The 22500-nt window shown below is 51.7% G+C and overlaps 1 protein-coding gene across 3 annotated transcripts in view; it reads left to right on the top strand.

The window, feature by feature from the left end:
* APBB1IP (amyloid beta precursor protein binding family B member 1 interacting protein) overlaps window positions 1-22500 on the top strand; it is a 106714-nt gene that overhangs the window by 13971 nt on the left and 70243 nt on the right. For 2 of the 3 annotated variants that reach the window (XM_085893138.1, XM_085893137.1), the window contains exons 2-3: window positions 11071-11123; window positions 11347-11524. The gene's annotated coding sequence lies outside the window, so the exon portion shown is untranslated. The remainder of the gene's footprint in view (window positions 1-11070; window positions 11124-11346; window positions 11525-22500) is intronic. The other variant, XM_085893139.1, reaches the window with a different exon arrangement.

Raw genomic sequence — 22500 nt, 5'->3', positions numbered from 1 at the left:
TTTCTCGGGCCAATGGGGAGCGAGGTGAAAGGTCGAAGGGAGGGGGTCAAAGATGAGAGGGCGAAGTTACGGGGCGGATAAAAGGACCGTGTTCGTCAGTCCAGTAGACAAGGAGAGTCCAGAGGCGGAGAGTAGGAGAGTAGGAGAGTAGGAGAGTCGAGAGGCGGAGAGTAGGAGAGTAGGAGAGTCGGAAACAGAGAGTCAAGACTTCGCGGGCGGTGGAGCTGCTCGTCGTGTGCGTTGGAGTCGGAACGGAGGGGACGGAGCTGTGGAAAGGCGGCGACACCAGACGAGGGGGTGCTCGCGTCGTGCAGGGAGCTGCACCCAGGGAGGCCGACAGCGCGACCTGGCCGAGGTGGAGACGCTCGTCGCGGGACAATAAGAATCCTCTATACCCCGAGCATCAGCAACCCCCTCCTGTTTCCCCCCGCGCTGAGATAGTGCGACCAAGGGGGCCCCTTTCCCACCCCCTACCAGACACTGCCCGCGGGGTTGGGGCGCCATCGCCGCTCCGCGTCTCATCACCAGACGGGTAGGCCGACCCGGTCTCGGCCTCAGGCCCGCCTCATCCTTGAGGGTATTCTTTTCCTTGGTTTTGGGTATGTGTTGTCAGCGCCGTCTGTGAAGTAAAATTGTATAAGTGTTGCCGTGTGCTCGGTAGTCGGTATTAGCTCTGCATTGTGTCTTCGCTTTTACATTTGCTTTTTGTGTAAATTGAATTGTGTTTTTCTTTTCTGTGTGCTTTTGGTGGAATTGTATATGTGCGCTTTCCGTTCATCACGAATAAATGTGCTTTGTGTTGAACTGTTTCCCGCTTCGCTTCGTCATTTCTCCCATTGAATCCTCATCTTGCTTCACGTAAAGGGTTGGTAGTGGGCTGAATACGCCCGATAATTAATCGAACCGTCGAGGTCGACGATAACACCGCTCGGTTATTCTGATAGTACGGAACGGGTCGCTTAAGTGGCCCGTGTCCGAAGTCGACCTGCGGCGAGGTGCGATCGCCCGGTCTACCCTCCGCGTGGGTACTTAGGTAGGTCGAATTTGGCGAGCAACCCTATCCCACGCGGGGGCTGATTGGCTCGATCGCGGTGAGACCGAAAGGTCCACCCGTGACTGGTTCCCGGCGTTAGTCCGAGAGGGTCACGACTGGATTGTCCGTCCGGTGGGCGACGTGCCGCGATTCGAGTTACGTGGCCGTCAGCACGCCGGCGGGCGCGGAATCCGCAACACTGGTGTCAGGAGTGGGAAACAAATTCATCGCCCTCCTCGCGGCACTGGTATCGGAGAACAGGAAAACGGGCTCTCCTGTCTCCGGCTAAATTCACGGGAATCGGTCCAGGGGTGAGAGAAGCGACCCCCGATTCCCTCCAAATTACGAGCGAGTCAAATTAACCCTTCACGAGAAGCAAGATGGCGTCTCAAGGCGAGCGGGAGCCGGGGGTATTAGAAATGGATGTAGAATGTGTAGAATCCATGGTCCAGGATGGAATCCCCGAGCAGGAAATGTTGATTGTGCAGGAACACGGACTCGCCCAACTGAACCCAGGGCCCGAGGTGGGTGCGGCAGCGGCCGCGGTGTATGACACCTCCCCCCCCCTCTCCACCAAGACCCTTCCCCAACCCCTGCCGAAACGGCTCACTCAAGCGCACCCGACATGGCCCAGCTATCCGCCATGCTGGCGGCAATGACAAATGAAATGAAAAACGAAATGAAAGGCATGAACAAACAAATGATCGAAAAAATGGATGCGAATATGAAAAACGAAATGAAAGGCATGAACAAACAAATGATCGAAAAAATGGATGCGAATATGAAAAACGAAATGAAAGGCATGAACGAAAAGATGGATGCGAATACACAGCAAATGAGAAAAGAAATGAAAGAGCTACGGGGTGAGACGCAGAACATGGGCCGATGCCTGCAGGCGGGCATGAAGGCCGTGACCAGGGAGCTGGGAATGGCGACTCCACGTGTGGGAGCAAACGAGCTGGAAGGGGGTGCAACGGCTGACAGGCCCGCGGTGGAGGCGGGTGAAAAAATAATTCGGGGGGCGTGTTGGACGAGGGTCGTGACAGAGGAATCGACGGTGACCAAGAGGGAAAAATTAAATGGGGAGACCAAAACGTGTGAGACTAGACACGAGGTGACGACAAAGGAAATAATAATAGTTGAGACAAGGGAGGTAAAGGGTGAAGAGTTGGCAGTGACGGTAGCCGGGAAGGGAACGATAGAGGAGAGACTGCACGGTGGGGACGGGGTAAGTGACGCACACACACACACGGAGGTAGTGGAGGACAATGGGGGTGAGCTCGCGGAGCGTGTAGAGACCCAGTGCGAGCACCTGGATGGCCTCCTCCAGGAACGAGGGGAGGGAGTATGCCCCCTTGAGGCGAGTCACGACCAGGTGAGTTCGGTTGTGCTTTGCGAGGTTGAGGGGAGGAGTGCTGTGGACAGGTGCACTGAGAGCTTGGGGGGTATAGAGGCCCCGGAGACCCTTGTGGGGACACAAATCCCCAGTGTGGTTGTCCCTGTGTGTGTGGAAGCGACCCCGTGTGTGAGTGGTGTGGTGGCGATGGTGTCGGAGTACGTGCTTCCCAGCACGCCGTGTGTGAGTGAGGCACGGAGTGTGAGTGAGGCACCGCGGGTTAGTGCCCCCGCGTGTGTGGGTGAGGCACCGTGTGTGGAAGAGACCGCGTGTGCGAGTGTCGCCGTGTGTATGAGTGAGGTACCGCGGGTGAGTGCCCCCGCGTGTGTGGGTGAGGCACGGTGTGTGGATGAGGCACCGCGGGTGAGTGCCCCCGCGTGTGTGGATGAGGCACGGAGTGCGAGTGAGGCACCGCGGGTGAGTGCCCCCGCACGCGTGAGTGAACGGCCGTGTGCAAGGTCGCTGTGTGCAAGGGAGACCGTGTGTGTGAGAGAGCGGTATGTGAGGGAGATGTCGGTTGGCATGCGGGAGCACGCAGCCGCATCTCCCGGTGTGAATGTGATGGAGTGGACTGGGTGCATCGTAACACGCAGGTATGCGTGTGTGGAATGGCGACGACGGCGACATGAAAGGAACGAAAGCCGAGTAGCGGCTGTAGTTGTTTCGGGGACCGTGCCGGGTTCGCCCAGCAGTGAGCACGCGGTTCGTGCTGTGCAGCGCACGAGACCGCCACGTGCTCGCTTGCGAGAGTAAAGTCCCGGTCCGGAAACGCACGCGGTGGATTTGCCGATCCCGCGGACGGACAAAGTTTGGGCAGGATTATGGATTTGGACCAGACGGGTTCTCCACGCGATCGTGTGTGTTTAGCTCCAACGGGCAAAGCACATGTGTTCGCGTGGGGAACCCCTCGAGACGTGGGGCTTGTGTTTTTTTTATGCGCACGGTGACGTCATGGCTGCGTGTATGGTTGGAATCCGGCAGGAGGGGTATCTCTGCCGGATGGTACCTTCCAAGGAGGGACGAGGAACACGTGCAGCTGCATGACGTCACGGGCAGGTGCAAAGTGCGCGAGCTCTGAGTTGCCGCGCAGGTGCTGCGCATGTAAAGAGAAAAAAAAAAAGGAAAACAGCAAGCCTCACTTTCGGGTGTACAGGATTCCTGGGCAAGGGGTGAAAGACCCCCTTGACCCTGGGCACAGGATGGAAACTAGTTAGGGGGAAGGGTTAGCTTAGCTAGACCGACTTCATGGGGCAGGGGTAAGTCCTCATGGAGTCCGTGGAATGGATTAGTTAGAGGGATTGTAGCCAGATTTAGGTTGGGAAATAAAATGATTTATTTGGAGACAGTGACAGACTTTGGATGTGTAGAGGGGACGTAGTTTAGCTACGTAGTGTTAAAAGGAACGTGCTGTAGTTTAAGGGACGACGTGGGAGCACGAGTTAGTTAGGGGATGTAGTTAGGAGGATGGCAGAGTTCAGTGGTGTGTGTGTTGAAGAGTTGTTGGTGAGTGAAGTGGAAGCATGTGCTTGGTGAGTGAGTGAGGCCAGCGGGTCTGTGTGTGTGGAGTGAATGGGGAATGCATGGTGCGATGAGTGATTGGGGGGAGGAGTGACTCCCGCCCAAGGGACCCCCGGGGTCAGTGTAGAGTGAGTTAGCTGGGTTAGTCAAATTAACAAAAATGGAGGTCGTTTTGTTGTTGGTGGGAAAGTAGGCTCGAGACCCATTTGGAGGGGTGCAGGAGCCCTGTTGACGGGCTTGGGAGCGTGGCTGCGAAAGGTGAGTATCGCTGAGTGGGTACCCCGGGCACCAGGCTAGTCAGCCGCGGTAGGCCATGGGCCCATGGGGGGCCGGGATAGAGTAGTGGGCACGGGTGCGCCTGCTTGGTGCGGGGGCCCGGGGCGCCATTAGCCGCGTGGGCAGTGTTGTGGGCACGGGTGACCCTCGGAAAGGGGCCCGGGAGGCCGGCCTGCCACGTGTGCGTTTCAGGGGAGGTGCCATGGGGGGAACTCCCCGGTGTTAGGGAGCTGGTAGGCTCGGAGGCAGTGTAGTGCCCGGGGGTGCCATAGCGGGAGATTCGGCAGAGGGTCGTGCCTGCCAAAAGGGAGCCACGTGTCCCAGCCATGAGACCGTGTGAGGGCACGGAGAGAAAACTGGGGGGGCGAGGCCCGAAATTGTGAGGACACCAACACAGGCGACGGGAATCTGGGTTGTTAGAACCAATAGTTTAAGCGAGAGGCGCTTGTTGAAAGCCCCGGGGTAGTTTAGCAGTTAAATGGATAGGGTAGATTAGGAGATGTACCCCTCCGCACCATCCATCCCCTCGCTGTCGTTGTGGGCCGCTGGACCCACTTTGGGTTAGATCGCCGAACTCTGGGGAGGCCATTCTGAGGCTTGAATTGGGCCTCGGCACAGGACGTTAGCTCTCCCTTGTTCCCCTCCGGGAAGGGAACGTAGGGGTTGGGAGTAGGCTAGGTGACAGGATAGGTTAGCCGAACAAGGACGATAAAGGGGGTTAGGGGACGATTTATAGTGGGGAAGTAAGAATAAAAACAACAAAAAAATAAGTTGGGGCTAAATTGGGGTTTGACAAATTAAGGGAGTGGGTATGTACAGTGACAGGCAAAGGCGATAGTTGGGAGGGAGACAGGTAGGTAGGTCCGAGCCCGCCTTCCAAGTGGCCAGCACCACCGCACTCCCTCCACCAACCTCCATTGAACGGCAAAGGCTGGCCAACTTCATCGGCTGGCCGTGTTTTGCTTCAAGGCGGAGGCCGGCCAACTTCATCGGCAGCTGTGTGCTGCAAGGCCTGTGCCGGCCAGTTCATCTGCTGGCTGTTTTTCTTCGAGGCCTGTGCCGGCCAGTTCGTCTGCCGGCTGTGTTTGCCTGCAGCAGCCTTCTTCTGCGGGCTGTGTTTGCCTGCACCTTTGCCATGCCATGCCCACTGCCCACGTTCACCAGCCCCGTGCAATTTTTGCTTTGCCCCCACCCCCCTGTTCATTTCCATGTGCGCCAGGATCCGCAAGGCAACAGTTTGCAAGCTGCGAGAACTGCCCCGTTGGCAGCTACAACACGGGCCTGCAGTGGCGGCCCGTGCACCGTGTTTGTGTTCATGCATCCATTCGTTGTGCTCATTGCGTGTGCCACTTGAGCTGGCACGGAGACTGCGTTTGTGCAGCCCATGCACCGTTGTGGTTCACTGCGTTCAGTTCAAAAGGGAAGGCCTTGGACTGCGTGTGAGCAGCCAGCCACGTTCCCTGTCACCTGCATTGTTTGAGCCAGAGACTGCATGCGGGCAGCCTGGCTCCCTGCTAACTGCTTTCTTTCTGCAGAGTTCAATGATCCTGGGCCATGGTTTAGTGTAAAATTTGTAAGTTAAGGTTAAGATGTACTGTAAATATGAGTGCGCCCCCCGGCATGTCTGTCTAGCGCCGGCAATTTTATTTAAGTCGTCCGTGTGAGTGAGTTTGTTTTGGTAGTTACGCAGCCCTCAGGTTATTTATTTTGGGGACACGAATACCATGAATGTCGCACTCAGGGATCCGTAGGTAAAATGTACTAGGGGAAAACTACACATGATGGCACACGAAAAATTTGACGACTCGGGACGAGTCTGTAAAAAGGGGAGGGGGTAGTGTTGTGGTTACCAAATTCGCAAACCACCATTCAGGTCCCTTAGGTGAGGTATCTCGGTAAGTGCATGTGTAGTTAGGCCCAAACCCGTTGTCTAGTGGGAATACATGTCATTTATGCGTGCTGCGACTCTTCAGGATAGCCGTTTTTCTTTTCCTATCTTTATTTTGGACCAACCGCCATGATTACCACCACAACCACAACATCAACCACCAACCACAACGCCGCTTCACCACAACCGCCACGACCTTCACGTCACACCTCGCAGCCGTCGCATCGCCACCGTTCTTGCGCCGCCTGTGGGTACCGGTGTTGGACTCGTGCAGGGCGCGCGCCGAACAGCGTGTACAAAATCACGGATTTTGTGCTTCAAAAACGGATCAAAAACGACACACGCCCACTTTTTGCCGTCCAATCGGTGAGCGAGGGGCGAATTGGCCCCGCCCCCAGGGCGATCGATATATGCAAATTTATGGATCAAAAAGCCTTCACGCCCACTTTTTCTCGGGCCAATGGGGAGCGAGGTGAAAGGTCGAAGGGAGGGGGTCAAAGATGAGAGGGCGAAGTTACGGGGCGGATAAAAGGACCGTGTTCGTCAGTCCAGTAGACAAGGAGAGTCCAGAGGCGGAGAGTAGGAGAGTAGGAGAGTCGAGAGGCGGAGAGTAGGAGAGTAGGAGAGTCGGAAACAGAGAGTCAAGACTTCGCGGGCGGTGGAGCTGCTCGTCGTGTGCGTTGGAGTCGGAACGGAGGGGACGGAGCTGTGGAAAGGCGGCGACACCAGACGAGGGGGTGCTCGCGTCGTGCAGGGAGCTGCACCCAGGGAGGCCGACAGCGCTACCTGGCCGAGGTGGAGACGCTCGTCGCGGGACAATAAGAATCCTCTATACCCCGAGCATCAGCAACCCCCTCCTGTTTCCCCCCGCGCTGAGATAGTGCGACCAAGGGGGCCCCTTTTCCCACCCCCTACCAGACACTGCCCGCGGGGTTGGGGCGCCATCGCCGCTCCGCGTCTCATCACCAGACGGGTAGGCCGACCCGGTCTCGGCCTCAGGCCCGCCTCATCCTTGAGGGTATTCTTTTCCTTGGTTTTGGGTATGTGTTGTCGGCGCCGTCTGTGAAGTAAAATTGTATAAGTGTTGCCGTGTGCTCGGTAGTCGGTATTAGCTCTGCATTGTGTCTTCGCTTTTACATTTGCTTTTTGTGTAAATTGAATTGTGTTTTTCTTTTCTGTGTGCTTTTGGTGGAATTGTATATGTGCGCTTTCCGTTCATCGCGAATAAATGTGCTTTGTGTTGAACTGTTTCCCGCTTCGCTTCGTCATTTCTCCCATTGAATCCTCATCTTGCTTCACGTAAAGGGTTGGTAGTGGGCTGAATACGCCCGATAATTAATCGAACCGTCGAGGTCGACGATAACACCGCTCGGTTATTCTGATAGTACGGAACGGGTCGCTTAAGTGGCCCGTGTCCGAAGTCGACCTGCGGCGAGGTGCGATCGCCCGGTCTACCCTCCGCGTGGGTACTTAGGTAGGTCGAATTTGGCGAGCAACCCTATCCCACGCGGGGGCTGATTGGCTCGATCGCGGTGAGACCGAAAGGTCCACCCTTGACTGGTTCCCGGCGTTAGTCCGAGAGGGTCACGACTGGATTGTCCGTCCGGTGGGCGACGTGCCGCGATTCGAGTTACGTGGCCGTCAGCACGCCGGCGGGCGCGGAATCCGCAACAAAATATATATATATATATATATATATATATATATATATATATATATATATATATATATATATATATATATATATATATATATATATATATATATATATATATATATATATATATATAATATGTGCAGCCTGGTGTTGGCGCAGTGGTTCGGGCAGCGGCTTGGGATCGAAAAGGTCCTGAGTTCAAGCCCCGTTGAGCCACTGAATTAATACACCAGGGGGTTGACTCAGCGTGTTATCCTTCCGAGGTCGGCGAAATGAGTACCAGTGTACTGGGCCGGTGTATACCCCGGTTAAAATAGGTGTACCATATCCCTGTGTCGTAAGAGGCGACCAGGGTTGCGTCAGGAAGGGCATCCGGCGTAAAATGTGCCAAATCACTATGCGGATCATACGGATGATCCGCTGTGGCGACCCCTAACGGGAGCAGCCGAAAGAAGAAGAAGAAGATATACATGTGCGTATATATGTGTATTTCTATATGTATACACACACACACACACACACACACACACACACACACACACACACACACACACACACACACACACACGTGTGGATCAACTTGTTATGCTCCCCTCACCATGCGTCGCGACAGTGGACCTAACGCCACCACATTATTAAAAACACCTCATCTCCACATTATTAAAAACACCTCACTTCCACATTATTAAAAACACCTCACCTCCACATAGTTAAAAACACCTCACTGATATGTTATTAAAAACACCTCACTGATATGTTATTAAAAACACCTCACCACCACGTTATTAAAAACATCTCACCTCCATATTATTAAAAACACCTCACCTCCACATAGTTAAAAACACCTCTCTGATATGTTATTAAAAACACCTCACTTCCACATTATTAAAAACACCTCACCTCCACATAGTTAAAAACACCTCACTGATATGTTATTAAAAACACCTCACTGATACGTTACTAAAAACACCCCACCTCCACGTTATTAAAAACACCTCACCTCCACATAATTAAAAACACCTCACTGATACGTTATTAAAAACACCTCACCACCACATGATTAAAAACACCTCACCTCCACGTTATTAAAAACACCTCACTGATACGTTATTAAAACACCTCACCACCACATGATTAAAAACACCTCACTTCCATGTTATTAAAAACACCTCACCGACACATTATTTAAAACACCTCACCTCCACGTTATTAAAAACACCTCACCGACACATTATTTAAAACACCTCACCACCACATGATTAAAAACACCTCACTTCCATGTTATTAAAAACACCTCACCGACACATTATTTAAAACACCTCACCTCATCGTTATTAAAAAACACCTCACCTCCACGTTATTAAAAACACCTCACCGACACATTATTTAAAACACATCACCTCCACGTTATTAAAAACACCTCACCTCCTTCTTATTAAAACACCTCACCACCACGTTATTAAAAACGCCTCACCGCCACGTAATAATACACCTCACCTCCTCGTTATTAAAAACACCTCATCTCTGCATTATTAAAAAACACCTCACCTCCACATTATTAAAAACACCTCACTGCCACGAAATAAAACACCTCACTTCCACGTTATTAAAAACACCTAACCGCCACGTAATTAAAAACACCTCATCTCTGCATTATTAAAAAACACCTCACCACAACATTGTTAAAAACACCTCACTTCCATGTTATTAAAAACACCTCACCTCCACGTTATTAAAAACACCTCACCTCCACGTTATTAAAAACACCTCACCTCCACGTTATTAAAAACACCTCACCTCCTCGTTATTAAAAACACCTCACCTCCTCGTTATTAAAAAACACCTCACCTCCTCGTTATTAAAATTATAATAAAAAACCATTAAATTAACCAAAAAACACCACCAAAAAACACAAATTAAAAAAAAACACCATTATAAACAACACCTCACCTCCTCGTTATTAAAACCACCTCACCTCGTTATTAAAAACACCTCACCTCCTCGTTATTAAAAACACCTCTCTTCCTCGTTATTAAAAACACCTTACCTCTGCATTATTAAAACCACCTCACCTCCTCGTTATTATAAACACCTCACCTCCTCGTTATTATAAACACCTCACCTCCTCGTTATTAAAAACACCTCACCTCCTCGTTATTAAAAACACCTCACCTCCTCGTTATTAAAAACACCTCACCACCTCGTTATTAAAAACACCTGACCACGCTATTAAAAACACCTCACCGCTGCCTTATTGAAAACACCTCATCACCGCGTTATTCAAAACACCTCATCACCGCGTTATTCAAAACACCTCATCACCGCGTTATTCAAAACACCTCATCACCGCGTTATTCAAAACACCTCACTACCACATTTTTTTTTAACCTCACCTCGAACACACATTGGCCTTGACATCCGTTTTGAGGCCACCAAAGGCTGCTATAAAGTGTATATTGGAATATGGGGTCAAGCAGTGCTGACCTTTACCTTCAGGCAAAAGGTAACCACCATGAGACCAATAATTCCTTTGCTTTTCATTGTCAAATAAGTCCCAAAACCACCGCTGGGAAAAGCTCACCCAGCTTGGCAGTGCCAGGTATCCCCCCTACCACTGCGACCCCTCCAGGCCAGCACCAGGTAGCCCCTGTATGTAATTTGATTAATCAATCCATGGAGAAGGCGGTGCATTTTAATTTATTTTTGGATTTATTTTTAACCGCTCTTTAGTGTGCAAGCCTTTGTATTTTGTCGCTCCAGGGAAGCTGATATTAAATTATCCCCGTCCCCATTCCCGAGTGGGTGTAGGGAAGTGTTTTAAGCCCCTCCAAAATTTTTATTTTTATTTTTTCAAAATTCCAAAAGGGTTAGAACAGCACCGGGCAACGCCGGCTACCCCCGTTGGTACGATCTACACCACTCAAAGTTCTGCATAGGTTTGGATGAGTTTGGTTGGTTGTGCATTAGATGATCTCTATGCACTCCCCTTCATCCTCAGCCTTTGCTATCGAACACAGTGACCCTGTTTTGCATCTCCTCATTTGTAAAGAAAAAAAGATGCTTGATCCAATTGTTGTGTGAATACATCGTCTGCGTATATGCGGTCTCTGATATTCACCTTGATTTGAGGTGCAATGCCTGGGCATTGTAATGTGACTGGCTGGACACATGACAAATATATAATATTTAATTTATGTTTGTGGGTACGTGTGCCAAATAGCATTTATTCCCTATTCGTGCATATTTGTTGTGCAACTGAGTAAACAACTATCAACCAATGTCACCATTTTTGCTTTCTTTAGAGAGAACTCAGAATGGGTTCACAAAGGGCGGTTGCAGCAAGACGAGCTCCACGGTAAGGCATTTCAGTTAGTGCTGCGACACAGACACACGTGAAGACACACTGAGGCTCCAGCCTGAAATCCAACAAGCAAAGCTATGAGTAAACCATGGAGCAAATGATTGATTGCAGTTCCTCTGTATGGTCTGGAAAGACCGCGATGCTGTGTGCGAGTTCAGATAAGCAGCAACCGCAGCTCTGCCCCCTTCCTGCGTCCCCACCCTCCACTCATTCCAAGGTTGTGTACGAGCCTCGCTGCAAAGCCACGGAAGCACCATGAGCAACACGTCGTTTCGTAGGCAGACCAACCAGATCGTGTGCCGAGTGAGACTCGATTGAAGTGTGTGGTGAAGCAGGTGCTTCTCCAGGTAACGTGCTGTGCGCGATAAGAGTTTCAAGCTTCACCTCTGTAGAAGGTAAACGATGAAACCGCAAATTATTCATCTCTTTGACCTTGTCTTGCTATTCCAATGCAGACTACGTTACATACAGTACTTCTACTGATTAATGAACTTCAATACATGTCGGGAAACGATGTGTCGGAATGGAGCGTAATATGTTATTTGGTATCACAATATATGATGATATATAGTACTGTAGCTTAATATGTTATTTGGTATCACAATATATGATATTATATAGTGCTGGAGCTTAATATGTTATTTGGTATCACAATATATGATATTATATAGTACTGCAGCTTAATATGTTATTTGGTATCACAATATATGATATTATATGGTACTGCAGCTTAATATGTTATTTGGTATCACAATAAATGATATTATACAGTAGTGTAGCTTAATATGTTATTTGGTATCACAATATATGACATTATATCGTACTGGAGCTCAATATGTTATTTGGTATCACAATATATAATATTATATCGTACTGTAGCTTAATATGTTATTTGGTATCACAATATATGATATTATGTAGAACTGTAGCTTAAAATGTTATTTGGTATCACAATATATGATATAATATAGTACTGCAGCTTAAAATGTTATTTGGTATCACAATATATGATATTATATAATACTGTAGCTTAAAATGTTATTTGGTATCACAATATATGATATTATATTGTACTGTAGCTTAATATTGTTGCGAATTCGCGCCCGCCGGCGTGCGATCGGCCATGTAACTCGAATCGCGGCACGTCGCCCACCGGACGGACAATTCAGTCATGACCCTCTCGGAACAATGCCGGGAGATAGTCACGGGTGGGTCTTTCGACCTCACTACAATCGTGCCAATCGGCCACCCGCGTAGGATAGGGTTGTTCGCCAAACTCGACCTACCTAAGTACCTACGCGGATGGTTAATCGGGCAATCGTACCTCGCCGCAGGTCGACTTCGGACACGAACCGCTTAAGCGGTTCGTTCCGTACTGCAGAGATAACCGAGCGGAGTTATCGTCGACCTCGACGGTTCAGATTAGTTCGCGGGAACTTACACCCACTACCAATCTCTTACGCGATGCAGGATGGAGAGTCAACAAAAGGACGGAGATGAAGCAAAGCGGGAACAATTGAACAAGCACATTTATTTCACACACGCAGACAGCACAGAAGGCACGTATTCAGTCACAATAATACTCATAAAAGGCATGTATTCAAGCACAGTAATAATAATAATAATAAAAGGCACGTATTCAAGCACAGAAAGAAACAGTAAAAGAGAGATACTACTGACTAAGACCGACACACGGCAACACTTACACAGTTTAACTTAACAGACGGCGCCACCACAAGCATTTACACAAAAAGCAAAGGAAAAAGAAAGCCACCCTCATAGGCGAGGAGGCAGACAGGTCCGTAGACCAAATGTACGTGGATCCTGTCGGATCGGCCAGGTCCACGAGACCGGGGAGGTCTTACCCACGTCCTCGTGACACGATGGCGGACAAGCCGCAATGTTCGCGCCGCTGCGCCCCGACTCCGTGCCCTGGCGTGGTCGGCGAGTCTTCTCCGGCATGCTCCGCTCGAGCGGTCTGGTTGGCACCACATTTAGGGTGGGGGAGCACTATCTCGGCGCGAGTGGGGGGGGGGGAAATCGTTGATGCTCAGGGAGAGGGGTATGGCTGGCTGGCCTGGATCCCGCGACAAGTCGAGCGACCCCCACACTGCAACCTCGTCGCCGTCCGCCGTCTTCCCTGTAACTCCCGTAACTTCTCTCCAAGCTCAACTCGAACTCCTCCCAGCTCAGCTCACCCTCTTCTCAATTCCACACTCTCCTCTGAGTCGCCTTGCGCTCGCATCTTTATAGGATTCAGGAGGAGCCGATATGCAAATATGCGGATCAAAACGCGATTGGAGGCGGGGCCACGCCACCCTCTGTTCAGCCATTGGTCGGGTAAAAAGGGGCGTGAACCTCCCTTGATCCGCATATTTGCATAAACGGACTTCACATACACGCACTTGGAGGCGGGGCCAAGCCGCCTCGCGCTCGCCCATTGGACGGAGGGGAAGTGGGCGTGAATCATTTTAGATCCGAATTTCTCCCCTGGAAAGGCCGCCATTCGCGCTCTCGGCTCGGTGCGTTTGGCACCAATCGCCGAACGGGCCCTAGACAGCCCGACGTTCAGTGTACACAGGTAGTGCGGTTGTTGGTTGTGAAGGAGAAAGGCGAAGGTGGTGGAGGGTCTTCTGTGGTGGTTTGATGGTTATGGTGTCGTTTGGGAATGGCAGTGAAGCGATGTTTGCGGGATGGAGTTGTGAAGGTAAAGGTAGTGGCTGTTTGCATTGTTGGCGGCGTAATGGTCGAGAATAACAATAGAGAAAGAAAAAATGGCTAACTCAAAGCGTCGCAGCCCAGATGAATCACACATATTCCCTCTATACAACGGGTTTGGGCTAACTACACATGGACTTATTGAGATATCTCACCTGAGGACTCTTTATGGTGTAATTCCAATTTCCACAACCGTAACAATATGTTATTTGGTATCACAATATATGATATTATGTAAGACTGTAACTTAAAATGTAATTTGGTATCACAGTATATGAAATACTTTTGGTGTGTGTTTGTGTGTTGCACATTCACACTGGACTCTACTTTCTCAAATACTTTTAAATGTACTTTTGATTGTCCTTGTGTGTGTATATTTGGGTTTGTAAAAGTATATAAGTTGGAATATCTATTGTACCAATTAATTAATGTATCTACTGTATGAATGTGATGTGCAGTATAGTCTATGATTGCATGAATGTGATGTACAGTATATTCAATGATTGCATGAATGTGATGTACAATATATTATATGACTGCATGAATGTGATGTACAATATATTATATGACTGCATGAATGTGATGTACAGTACATTATATGAATGTGATGTACAGTATATTATATGACTGCTTGAATGTGATGTACAATATATTATATGAATGTGATGTACAGTATATTTTATGACTGCATGAATGTGGTATACAGTACATTATATGAATGTGATGTACAGTATGTTATATGACTGCATGAGTGTGATGTTCAGTACATTATATGAATGCATGAATGTGGTGTACAGTACATTATATGACTACATGAATGTGATGTACAGTACATGATATAAATGTGATGTACATTATATTGTATGACTGCATGAATGTGATGTACAGTACGTTATATAAATGTGATATACAGTATATTCTATGATTGTGATGTACAGTACATTATATGAATGTGATGTACAGTATATAATATGAATGTGATGTTCATACATTATATGAATGTGATGAATAGAATATTATATGAATGTGATGTACAGTACTGTTGCGGTATTCGCGCCCGCCGGCGTGCTGACGGCCACGTAACTCGAATCGCGGCACGTCGCCCACCGGACGGACAATCCAGTCGTGACCCTCTCGGACTAACGCCGGGAACCAGTCACGGGTGGACCTTTCGGTCCAAAACAGCCAAAAAACGGGTGGACCCATTATCCATTTAACAAAACGGGTGGACCAAAACAGCCCCCGCGTGGGATAGGGTTGCTCGCCAAATTCGACCTACCTAAGTACCCACGCGGAGGGTAGACCGGGCGATCGCACCTCGCCGCAGGTCGACTTCGGACACGGGCCACTTAAGCGACCCGTTCCGTACTATCAGAATAACCGAGCGGTGTTATCGTCGACCTCGACGGTTCGATTAATTATCGGGCGTATTCAGCCCACTACCAACCCTTTACGTGAAGCAAGATGAGGATTCAATGGAGGAAAAGACGAAGCGAAGCGGGAAACAGTTCAACACAAAGCACATTTATTCGCGGCAAACGGGAAGCACACATATTCAATTCCACCAAAAGCACACAGAAAAGAAAAACACAATTCAATTTACACAAAAAGCAAATATAAAAGAGAAACAATGCAGAGCTAATACTGACTACCGAGCACACGGCAACACTTATACAATTCTACTTCACAGACGGCGCCGACAACACATACCCAAAATCAAGGAAAAGAATACCCTCAAGGATGAGGCGGGCCTGAGGCCGAGACCGGGTCGCGCCTACCCGTCTGGTGATGAGACGCGGAGCGGCGATGGCGCCTCAACTCCGCGGGCCTCGCGGGCAGTGTCTGGTAGGGGGTGGGAAAGGGGCCCCCTTGGTCGCACTATCTCAGCGCGGGGGGAAACAGGAGGGGGTTGCTGATGCTCGGGGTATAGAGGATTTTTATTATCCCGCGACGAGCGTCTCCACCTCGGCCAGGTCGCGCTGTCGGCCTCCCTGGGGTGCAGCTCCCGACGCGAGCACCCCCTCGTCTGGTGTCGCTGCCTTTCCACAGCTCCGTCCCCTCCGTTCCGACTCCAACGCACACGACGACCAGCTCCTTCTTGCCAACTCCACCGCCCGCGAAGTCTTGACTCTCTGTTTCCGACTCTCCTACTCTCCTACTCTCCGCCTCTCGACTCTCCTACTCTCCGCCTCTGGACTCTCCTACTCTCCGCCTCTGGACTCTCCTACTCTCCGCCTCTGGACTCTCTGGACTGACGAACACTGTCCTTTTATCAGCCCCGTAGCTTCGCCCTCTCATCTTTGACCCCCTCCCTTCGACCTTTCACCTCGCTCCCCATTGGCCCGAGAAAAAGTGGGCGTGAAGGCTTTTTGATCCATAAATTTGCATATATCGATCGCCCTGGGGGCGGGGCCAATTCGCCCCTCGCTCACCGATTGGACGGCAAAAAGTGGGCGTGTGTCGTTTTTGATCCGTTTTTGAAATTTTTTTTTTGAAACGTTTTTGAAACGGATTTTGAAATCCGTGATTTTGTACACGCTGTTCGGCGCGCGCCCTGCACGAGTCCAACACCGGTACCCACAGCGGGGAAAGAACGGTGGCGATGCGACGGTTGCGAGGTGTGACGGGAAGGTCGTGGCGGTTGTGGTGAAGCGGCGTTGTGGTTGGTGGTTGATGTTGTGGTTGTGGTGGTAATCATGGCGGTTGGTCCAAAATAAAGATAGCAAAAGAAAAACGGCTATCCTGAAGAGTCGCAGCACGCATAAATGACATGTATTCCCACTAGACAACGGGTTTGGGCCTAACTACACATGTACTTACCGAGATACCTCACCTAAGGGACCTGAATGGTGGTTTGCGAATTTGGTAACCACAACACTACCCCCTCCCCTTTTTACAGACTCGTCCCGAGTCGTCAAATTTTCGTGTGCCATCATGTGTAGTTTTCCCCTAGTACATTTTACCTACGGATCCCTGAGTGCGACATTCATGGTATTCGTGTCCCCCAAAATAAATAACCTGAGGGCTGCGTAACTACCTAAACAAACTCACTCACACGGACGACTTAAATAAAATTGCCGGCGCTAAGACATACATGCCGGGGGCGCACTCATATTTACAGTACATCTTAACCTTAACTTACAAATTTTACACTAAACCATGGCCCAGGATCATTGAACTCTGCAAAAGAAAAGCAGTTAGCAGGGAGCCAGGCTGCCCGCATGCAGTCTCTGGCTCAAAACAATGCAGGTGACAGGGAACGTGGCTGGCTGCTCACACGCAGTCCAAGGCCTTCCCTTTTGAACTGAACGCAGTGAACCACAACGGTGCATGGGCTGCACAAACGCAGTCTCGGTGCCAGCTCAAGTGGCACACGCAATGAGCACAACGAATGGATGCATGAACACAAACACGGTGCACGGGCCGCCACTGCAGGCCCGTGTTGTAGCTGCCAACGGGGCAGTTCTCGCGGCTTGCAAACTGTTGCTTTTACGATCCTGGCGCACATGGCAATGAACAGGGGGGGGGGGCAAAGCAAAATTGAACGGGGCTGGTGATGAACATGGGCAGTGAGCATGGCATGGCAAAGGTGAGCAGGCAAACACAGCCCGCAGAAGAAGGCCACTGCAGGCAAACATAGCGGCAGATGAACTGGCCGGCACAGGCCTTGAAGTACCACAGCTGCAGACGATCCAGCCGGCACAGGCCTTGCAGCAAAACAACAGCTGCCGATGAAGTTGGCCGGCCTCTGCCTTGCAGCAACGCAGCCAGCAGATGAAGCTGGCCAGCCTTTGCTGTTCAGTGGAGGTTGGTGGAGGGAGTGCGGTGGTGCTGGCCACTTGGAAGGCGGGCTCGGACCTACCTACCTGTCTCCCTCCCAACCTATCGCCTTTGCCTGTCACTGTACATACCCACTCCCTTAATTTGTGAAAAACCAATTTAGCCCCAACTTATTTTTTTGTTGTTTTTTTTTTCTTACTTCCCCACTATAAATCGTCCCCTAACCCCCTTTACTGTCCTTGTTCGGCTAACCTATTCTGTCACCTAGCCTACTCCCAACCCCTACGTTCCCTTCCCGGAGGGGAATAAGGGAGAGCTAACGTCCTGTGTCGAGGCCTAACTCAAGCCTCAGAATGGCCTCCCCAGAGTTCGGCGATCTAACCCAAAGTGGGTCCAGCGGCCCACAACGAGAGCGAGGGGATGGATGGTGCGGAGGGGTACATCTCCTAATCTACCCTATCCATTTAACAGTTAAACTACCCCGGGGCTTTCAACAAGCGCCTCTCGCTTAAACTATTGGTTCTGACAACCCAGATTCCCGTCGCCTGTGTTGGTGTCCTCACAATTTCGGGCCTCGCCCCCCAATTTTCTCTCCGTGCCCTCACACGGTCTCCTGGCTAGGACACGTGGCTCCCTTTGGCAGGCACGACCCTCTGCCGAATCTCCCGCTATGGCACCCCCGGGCACTACACTGCCTCCGAGCCTACCAGCTCCCTAACACCGGGGAGTGCCCCCCATGGCATCTCCCCTGAAACGCACACGTGGCAGGCTGGCTTCCCGGGCCCCTTTCCGAGGGTCACCCTTGCCCACAACACTGCCCACGCGGCTAATGGCGCCCCGGGCCCCCGCACCAAGCAGGCGCACCCGTGCCCACTACTCTATCCCGGCCCCCCATGGACCCTTGGCCTACCACGGCCGACTAGCCTGGTGCCCGGGGTACCCACTCAGCGATACTCACCTTTCGCAGCCACGCTCCCAAGCCCGTCAACAGGGCTCCTGCACCCCTCCAAATGGGTCTCGAGCCTACATTCCCACCAACAACAAAACGACCTCCATTTTTCAATTTGACTAACCCAGCTAACTCACTCTACACTGACCCCGGGGTCCCTTGGGCGGGGTCACTCCTCCCCCCAATCACTCATCGCACCATGCATTCCCCATTCGCTCCACTCACACAGACCCGCTGGCCTCACTCACTCAACATGTACACGTACTCGCCTCACAACTCTTCAACACACTCACCACTGAACTCTGCCATCCTTCTAACTACCTCCCCTAACTAACTCGTGCTCCCACGTCGTCCCTTATACTACAGCACGTTCCTTTTAACCTACGTAGCTAAACTACGACCCCTCTACACATCCACTGTCTGTCACTGTCTTCTAACTCAAAAAATCATTTTATTTCCCAACTAAATCTGGCTACAATCCCTCTACCTAATCCATTCCACGGACTCCATGAGGACTTACCCCTGCCCCATGAAGTCGGTCTAACTAAGCTAACCCTTCCCCCTAACTAGTTTCCATCCTGTGCCCAGGTAAGGAGGTCTTCCACCCCTTGCCCAGGAATCCTGTGCACCCGAAAGTGAAGCTCGCTGTTTTTTTTTTTCATGCGCAGCACCTGCGCGGCAACTCGCGCACTTTACACCTGCCTGTGACGTCATGCAGCTGCACGTGTTCCTCGTCCCTCCTTGGACGGTACCATCCGGCAGAGATATCCCTCCTGCCGGATTCCAACCCCACGTGCAGCCATGGCGTCACCGTGCGCATAAAAAAAAAACACAAGCCCCACGTCTCGAGGGGTTCCCCACGCGAACACATGTGCTTTGCCCGTTGGAGCTTAACACACACGATCGCGTGGAGAACCCGTCCGGTCCAAATCCGTAGTCCTGCCTAAACTTTGTCCGTCCGCGGGATCGGCAAATCCACCGCGTGCGTTTCCGGACCGGGACTTCACTCTCGCAAGCGAGCACGTGGCGGTCTCGTGCGTTGCACAGCACGGACCGCGTGCTCGCGGCTGGGTGAACCCGGCACGGTCCCCGAAATAGCTACAGCCGCTACTCGGCTTTCTCTCCTCTGTCGCCGTCTCCGTCTCCATTCCACACACGCATACCTGCGTGTTACGACGCACACACTCCACTCCATCACATTCACACCGGGAGACGCGGCTGCGTGCTCCCGCATGCCAACCGACATCTCCCTCACATACCGCTCTCTCACACACACGGTCTCCCTTGCATACGGCCGTTCACTCACGCGTGCCTCACTACTCACACAAACCATACTACTTACACACGCGGGGGCACTCACCCGCGGTGCCTCATCCACACACCGTGCCTCACTCACACACGCGGGGGCACACACCCGCGGTGCCTCACTCACACACACGGCGACACTCATACACGGTTCCTCATCCACACACGCGGGGGCACTCAACCGCGGTGCCTCACTCACACTGGCCGTTTCACTCACACACGCGAGGGCACTCACCCGCGGTGCCTCATCCACACACGCGGGGGCACTCAACCGCGGTGCCTCACCCACACTCCGTGCCTCATCCACACACGGTTCCTCACCCACACACGCGGGGGCACTAACCCGCGGTGCCTCATCCACACTGGCCGTTTCACTCACACACACGGCCTCTTCCACACACGGTGCCTCATCCACACACGGCGTGCTGGGAAGCACGTATTCCGGCACAATCGCCACCACACCACTCACACACGGGGTCGCTTCCACACACGGGGACGCACTCACACCTTGCACCACACACACAGGGACAACCACACTGGGGATTTGTGTCCCCACAAGGGTCTCCGGGGCCTCTATACCCCCCAAGCTCTCCATGCACCTGTCCACAGCACTCCTCCCCTCAACCTCGCAAAGCACGACCGAACTCACCTGGTCGTGACTCGCCTCAAGGGGGCATACTCCCTCCCCTCGTTCCTGGAGGAGGCCATCCAGGTGCTCGCACTGGGTCCCTGCCCAGTCCGCCAGCTCACCCCCATTATCCTCCACTACCTCCGTGTGTGCGTCACTTACCCCGTCCTCACCGTGCAGTCTCTCCTCTATCGTTCCCATCTCCCGTGTCTCTGTACATTTATAAATTTCTGTTGTCCCCTCCTGTCTATTAGTCTCCGCTTCTTTCTGGCGTCTTTCCCTTATCTTTATGTAGGTCAACCTTGCTTTCTCTTTAAGTCGCTCCCGTCCTTCCCTGTTTTTCACTCCTTGCTCTTTCACGATCTCCGCGTACCTCATCCTTGCTCTCCGTATTAATTGTTCTTTTCTCTCCCTCGCAATTACTTTCACCTCGTCTCTTGTCTCCCGAATTACTTTTTCCTTACCCGCCTCCACCGCGGGCCTGTCAGCCGTTGCACCCCCTTCCAGCTCGTTTGTTCCGACACGTGGAGTCGCCATTTTAAGTTCCCTGCTCACGGCCTTCATGCCCGCCTGCAGGCATCGGCCCATGTTCTGCGTCTCACCCCGTAGTTCTTTCATTTCTTCCCTCATTTGCTGTGTATTCGCATCCATCGTCGTTTTCACTTCATTTGTATTTGTATCCATTTTTTCGATCATTGCCGCCAGCATGGCGCATAGCTGGGCCATGTCGGATGCACTCAGCTGAGCCGTTTCGGCAAGGTTTGGGGAAGGGTTTTGGTGGAGAGGAGGGGGGGGGGAGGTGTCATACACCGCGGCCGCTGCCGCACCCATTTCGGGCTCTGGGTTCAGTTGGGCGAGTCCGTGTTCCTGCACAATCAACATTTCCTGCTCGGGGATTCCATCCTGGACCATGGATTCTACACGTTCTACATCCATTTCTAATACCCCCGGCTCCCGCTCGCCTTGAGACGCCATCTTGCTTCTCTTAAAGGGTTAATTTCGCTCGCTCGTAATTTGGAGGGAATCGGGGGTCGCTTCTCTCACCCCTGGACCGATTCCCGTGAATTTCGCTGGAGACAGGAGAGCCTGTTGTCCCGCTCTCCAATACCAGTGCCGCGAGGAGGGCGATGAATTTGTATCGCACGACCTGACACCAGTGTTGCGGTATTCGCGCCCGCCGGCGTGCTGACGGCCACGTAACTCGAATCGCGGCACGTCGCCCACCGGACGGACAATCCAGTCGTGACCCTCTCGGAATAACGCCGGGAACCAGTCACGGGTGGACCTTTCGGTCTCACCGCGATCGAGCCAATCAGCCCCCGTGTGGGATAGGGTTGCTCGCCAAATTCGACCTACCTAAGTACCCACGCGGAGGGTAGACCGGGCGATCGCACCTCGCCGCAGGTCGACTTCGGACACGGGCCACTTAAGCGACCCGTTCCGTACTATCAGAATAACCGAGCGGTGTTATCGTCGACCTCGACGGTTCGATTAATTATCGGGCGTATTCAGCCCACTACCAACCCTTTACGTGAAGCAAGATGAGGATTCAATGGAGGAAAAGACGAAGCGAAGCGGGAAACAGTTCAACACAAAGCACATTTATTCGCGGCACACGGGAAGCACACATATTCAATTCCACCAAAAGCACACAGAAAAGAAAAACACAATTCAATTTACACAAAAAGCAAATATAAAAGAGAAACAATGCAGAGCTAATACCGACTACCGAGCACACGGCAACACTTATACAATTCTACTTCACAGACGGCGCCGACAACACATACCCAAAACCAAGGAAAAGAATACCCTCAAGGATGAGGCGGGCCTGAGGCCGAGACCGGGTCGCGCCTACCCGTCTGGTGATGAGACGCGGAGCGGCGATGGCGCCTCAACTCCGCGGGCCTCGCGGGCAGTGTCTGGTAGGGGGTGGGAAAGGGGCCCCCTTGGTCGCACTATCTCAGCGCGGGGGGGAAACAGGAGGGGGTTGC

Source organism: Eptatretus burgeri, chromosome 8 (genome assembly GCF_056783735.1).
Source record: "Eptatretus burgeri isolate ZD-2024b chromosome 8, Ebu_testis_v1, whole genome shotgun sequence".
In the NCBI taxonomy this organism is placed as follows: Eukaryota; Metazoa; Chordata; class Myxini; order Myxiniformes; family Myxinidae; genus Eptatretus; species Eptatretus burgeri.
This window is presented reverse-complemented; position numbering and strand designations above follow the sequence as displayed.